This window comes from Cebidichthys violaceus, unplaced genomic scaffold (genome assembly GCF_023349555.1).
Source record: "Cebidichthys violaceus isolate CVI_PGR_0920_01 unplaced genomic scaffold, fCebVio1.0.p SCAF_125, whole genome shotgun sequence".
NCBI lineage: Eukaryota > Metazoa > Chordata > Actinopteri > Perciformes > Stichaeidae > Cebidichthys > Cebidichthys violaceus.
Window position 1 is genome coordinate 85,759 of NW_027176291.1, and position 6,000 is coordinate 91,758.

Here is a 6,000-nt window from a genome sequence, read left to right on the forward strand (position 1 = left end):
CATTCTCAGAACGTTTTTCTTCATAAATGATCGAACAGACAAGACGAGCAATCTTTGCATTTAAGAACTTAAGGCAAGAAGGTTCATTTAATGTCACAGCACCTTTCAAACAACTGCAATAGTATTAATATTTGAAAACACAAAGAAGGGAAAAATATTAATGTTAATATAGCATGTTGAAAAAGTCATAATTTAGTGTGTCTACAAAATATCAAAAAGTCATTAAAGGTCTTAGTATAGCCTGCCGAAAAAAGTCAAAAAAGTCATAGTATAGCTTGTCGAGTCTTAATATTGATTTGATCGATTTTCATATAGATGCATCTTTTTTTCAATAACAAATGCATAAAGTTTGAGAAAAGTGCAGATAAAAAAATCAAAGTAATAATGTAAGTAAGTGGCTTAAAGGACCAGTGTGTTGATTTAAGGGCATCTGGCTGTTAGCTTGCAGTTAGCAACCAACTGAATACCCCTCCGCCCCCTCCACCATCTCCACCCTCTACTCCCTCTACTCCCTGCCCAAGCCTGTGGGAGAACTACGGTGGCCCTCAGAGGACTTAATAAGGTGAAAGGCTCTCTGTAGAGCCCGTGTTTGGTTTGTCCGTTCTGGGCTTCTGTAGAAACATGGAGGTGCAACAGGGCGGACTCTTATATGGAGATCAACACGGTTCATTCCAAGCTAGCGACAACACAACGATTCTTAGCTTCAGGTGATTATACACTAATGAAAGTTATATTATATTTCATCCCTCCCAATAGACCCCCCCCCCCCCCCCCGAAATCCTACACCTACACCATCCTTTAAATGTGACTTTCTTCTTGAGCATAGAAGCTCATTTTGGACCTCAGTGACAGTGGTTTGACCAAAAAAAGAGAAATAATCTGGAGAAAGCCAGGAAGGCCTTGAGTTGTGATTTCCTTTTGTTATGTTTGTCATGAAACCTTCGACTCAGTTTCAACACTTGAGAAGAAGAAAAAAAGATTAATTCCAAATAATATCTCTTTCAATTTGGTGTAAAGGTTGTCTGTAGTTCTTCACTAATTTTAGATAATTAATTGATAAAAAAAATATTTAAATATCTCCAGTCCTTTAGAATAATCCTCGGTTCAGTTTAAAGCTGCCATCCACCAAGGAATTAACTCCTACATTAGAATAAACCCTAAGTAATGAAATCATTGTCCACTGTTTTGGCCGCTATATATATTGATATATACACTGTATATGTATATATATGTGTGTGTGTGTGTGTGTGTGTGTGTGTGTGTGTGTGTGTATATGTATATGTATATTTATATTTATGTAAAGCTCATTTGTCTTTATGTTGTATTGAAAAGCACAAAGAAGCCATCAAGGTGTTTGTAGTATTCAGCTTCGTTCTGACTATCTGCCTTTACATGAAACATATTGGCGTTAGGCATCACGGACACCGAGTCCACTGGGTTTCCTGACTTTATGTCCTTTTTTTTTCCAGACTAATTCTGGCCGTCTTATCTCTCCACTGAAAGATGGAGATGGTTGCTCTTATCTGGCCGGGCCGTTGCTGTGGGACACGAGCGGGATAGCAGAAATAAGAAAAGATAATTTAGCACAATTGCTCATCTTTATCACCTCTGCTGCCTCCCACAAATATAAAAAAAACAATATGGACCGTCTGTTCAATCCATCCTTTATTGCTTTCAAAGGACTGAGACCAATCAAGCCAAATATATTTCCTTTGTTTGTTTCGTGAGGTATTTCATATCCAGCATCTTCCGTTTGGCAGCAGGGATGCTACAGTGAGCGAACAGAAGACTGAGACACGACTTCACTGACCACCTCTATAGGAGTGATTGCACACAATGCACAAACACAAAGTATAAGCAGCCTTCTTCAGGAGGAGAAGTCAGGTGTTACCATTCAGGACTGGAGGCCAACTGATGGCCGAATACCTGTCCACATTGTCAAGAACAGTAAGTGATATACTGCACTTCTATCCTTATTTTAAAAGCTAGACACAAGTGTCTCAATACACTGCAGGTTATGCACGTGTACACACATTATTTAGAGGTAAGATGAACCTAATGGATGCAAAACTGTTGTGTTTTTGCATTGACAGCCCTGTGAGATAAATCACCCGGCATGAGTTCATCCACAGAAACCGGCCTGCTCTCGCTCTGCTGAAGGGATTTAACTTGACTCCTGTGTTCAGTAAGAGTTCATATTCATGCTCATAAAAAACACACCGTCTGTGCAGGGAATTAGCAGAATTCTGCCTGTGCCAAGTGCAAGCTTCTTAATATTTAGCATAAAGTTTAAGTATGGCTACATAAGTCCTTTTTATATTTCACACTTGTACCTCTTAGCATACAAATGCATATCTCTTTTTAAATCTGTAAAACAGCAAAGCATTAACCACTGAAAAACAAGAACGTACAAGATAATGTAAATACTGTTGGACACCCTGGTAATCATTTATATTGCTCTGAAAGACAAGTTGTCCAAATTGTCGGGCTGTAACACACAGTTCTATTGATTACCACTAGAGAGCAGCAGAGGACCATAAGAATAGCAGCATGGTAGTTTTTCTCCTCCCAGAAAATGTACAACTACTATGGCGTTTATTTCCACTTAAAATCTTAATTATCCATTAAATATTTTATATTGGTAATCTTTTATGCATTTAAGAAAAACAGATTTTCTTGTTGCATTTAAAAAGCAGCTTCCACCAACCTCTTCCACGCTCTAAAAGGTTATTTTATTTTATTTTTGGACAAAGCCTCCCCTCTGGCAACATTACCACTTAAGCTTGATGTCTAAACAGCCAGAAAACTCTGTGCAGCTTAGCATCCCATTGCTCACAGCACAAAGGTGGTTTGTCCTCAGCCAGTGAAAGAGGTAACCCCCCGTGGTATGAGCATATGAGGCATGTAGGGGGAAAAGAATGGGTTTCTTTTTTTAAAAGCTCATATTGGCAGCTGATCCTTTCTGTTACACATGTTCTCCTCACTTTGGAGGCTCAAAGCACAAATCTGAGCTTCTGTTTGCACATCGCAGATGAATGACGGCGCGCAGTACAAACAGAATTTTTTTTAAATTCTATGATACATTGAAGACTCTCTCTCCTCTCATGTTTCCTGTCAAAAGGGACAAAAAAATATACTTGACATTTATTTATTTTTTAAATGACGATTGTGATAAGTGGTTGTAGGGCGTTGATGGGGGTAATGAAGACGCGGCTGCTATAGTACTCTTGGTGAGGTGTTGGATTGGTTATTGTGGTGGCCTCTGTTTAGTTTCAGCGGCGGTCGTCAGAAGAAGAACAGAAGCTGGCTTTGAATGTTTCAGCACTACAGAGAAACACAGACTCCAGCTGTGATCCAAATCTGTTGCATTACATTTTCCTTCCCTGGTTTTATTTGTCTGGATTCTGAAATGTACCACTAGATATGTTAAAAATACATTTAAAAAAATCCCCACGATAGAAAAAAAAGTCTGCTTTCTGCTTATACATAGCACAATGTATTGCTCCTCCTTTTTAAAAAAACCCGTGGTGACTGATGTTGGTTTGAATGTTTCAGCTCCATGGAGAGAGACACTCAGACTCGCTGTTCGATAGTATGACTACACCTACAGGGAGACGATGTAAACGTTCACCGTCAGAGATATCGTCATGTTGTTCGTTAGAGTTTCTAAATTGATCGATTGAGCTCTAGAGCAGATTCAAAGAGAGTGCTGCTCTGTTTCAGCACCATGGACAGAAACGGAAACTGAGTTTGAATGTTTCACTCGCAAAGAGAAACTTTACAAATGCATCTTGATCTGCATCATGGACTGGAGCTCAGCTATACACACTGTGACACGTCTGCATGCTGTATGAACTCTTTCTGCCGTACAGCGATGAACACGTTTTAAGAGCAGCTGATGTCTGTTGAATGAAGCTGGTTTGCGCTCTCAAACTGACACGTTGATTCATTGCCAGCGATTTGTTTAATTGATGGCATAATGTTTGAAGGAAATGTGTCATCAATCCGGACGTCAGTGTCAATGGCTGTTGATATGACAAAGCTGTGAGTCAGCACAACGCTGGAGAGGCCTCAGGGGACTCGCTCGCTGTGTTTTTATTATTTCTCTAATGATCCAAAGAGATGATGAACGATCTGTCTGCTGCAGAGCTGCCAGGTGACACACAGGGGAGTGTTTAGATATATTTATGCATAAACAAAGCAGGGAAGAGCTCAAATTGAGCATGATTCAGCACATGACTGGCTGGTAAGCAGGAAAGCACATCATGGACACACAACCAATCCCTCACAGAGCCAGTGGAGGAATCAAAGTACATTTTAGTGTAATTGTGGTGCTTGTAATTTGCTTGACTATTTCCATTTTCTGCAACGTCAGACCCTCCTTTTACTGCACTACATTTATCGGACAGCTTTATTTACTTCACAGATTACGATTCTTCATCCCTGGAGGATGACGTTTTCCTTTATGTGTTGTGAAAATTCTCCTTGAGCTAAATAAACTATTTGAAAGTAAACTACTCTAAAGTAAACTACTTTTTAAGCTAATTAAACTGTTAAAAAAAGCCTCCTGGATCAGCTGGAAAAAGCATCTTCACAAAGCTGACAACAGGGCTGTTTCTCTGAGCTTTTGTGTCTCTTTAGAGAGATGTGGTTCTCACAGGACAGCGATTTAAGTACCATTAAAATCTACAGCAGTAAAATGCAACATACACATTAACGCAACAGTAATCCAGAAGCATCATATGTCATTGTAAAACACTGACAGGGAACATTTCGCTGCACTATGAGTACTTTCTACTTTCCATATATTTCCAATGCAGGACTTTTACCTGTAGTGGAGTATTTTCAAAGTGTGATAGTAGTGCTGGGCGGTATGACCAAAAATGTGTATCACGGTATTTTGTAAGATTCTGGCGGTATCACGGTATTTTTTTTTGCGTTAACACATTAATAAATTAGCGCTGAAAATTATTTTATCTGGCGTTTAATTGTTAAGCGGACATTTTTAACACAAGAACCAGTCCAGCAGGCGGTGAACAGCTGTTTGTGTGGCTGTCTTCTGTCTCTTCTGTTCTCTTCACCTACATTCTCCTGGGTCCTAAGCCCCTCTAGTACAGCTTCTTATCACGCTCTATGTACAAATGTACATTTATAACTAATACCACACATATTACACGGTACTCAGCGTTGCATATGTGTTTAACCAAAATACCCCAAAAAGCAAAAAAGAAAATTATTAATTAAAGTTCTTTTTTTTTTTAGTTTTTAAAGTGTTTTTGTATGTAATATGTATAATAAGCATATCATTTAGTTATCGTTACTGATAATTTAACAAACATAAAAACATGACGTAGATAGGTTTGCAGTTTTCAAGGTGTACATTTCAGATTGCATCTATTATACACATGAAAATAACTGCTGAGGTGATGTAAGTTGCTCGTGTTACCACCAGCGGCATCAACAGTGGCTCCAAACTCGCAAAACGTCAGATTTTTTAAAACCAAAACACTTCCACACAGCTCCTCTCTTGGGCACAGACTCTATTGGTGCATCTACGGTCTCTCTTTGTTCCTCCTGCATCACTCTTTTCTGTTCTTTAATGCAGTGGTGGGCCGTCAGGGCCAGCTAAGCCTTCTCTGCTGGCCTAAACAGAATCACAAAGTTATAGCTATTTCATAATTCAATAATTTTTCACAAATACACTACAAGTATTATCATTTTTTCCCCATTATCTTATTTTCTCATTGCACAGCTCCTGTCTTCCTCAGTTGCTCTGCTTCCAGTGCAGCTTGTTTTAAGTAGAGCTTTTATCCAATCAGATTCAGCCTCTATGTCTCTATGTAAGGAGAGAGGCCCGAGGTCCTCTTGGTAGACTTTGCAGATTAAAGTATATGGGGACGATATTGTTGATTGTCATCGTCTTCAACCAATCAGATCTTTAGTTTGACATGTTGGGCGTATTCTTTGACGTGCCAGAGCTGTCTAGGTAGCCTGCTAAGT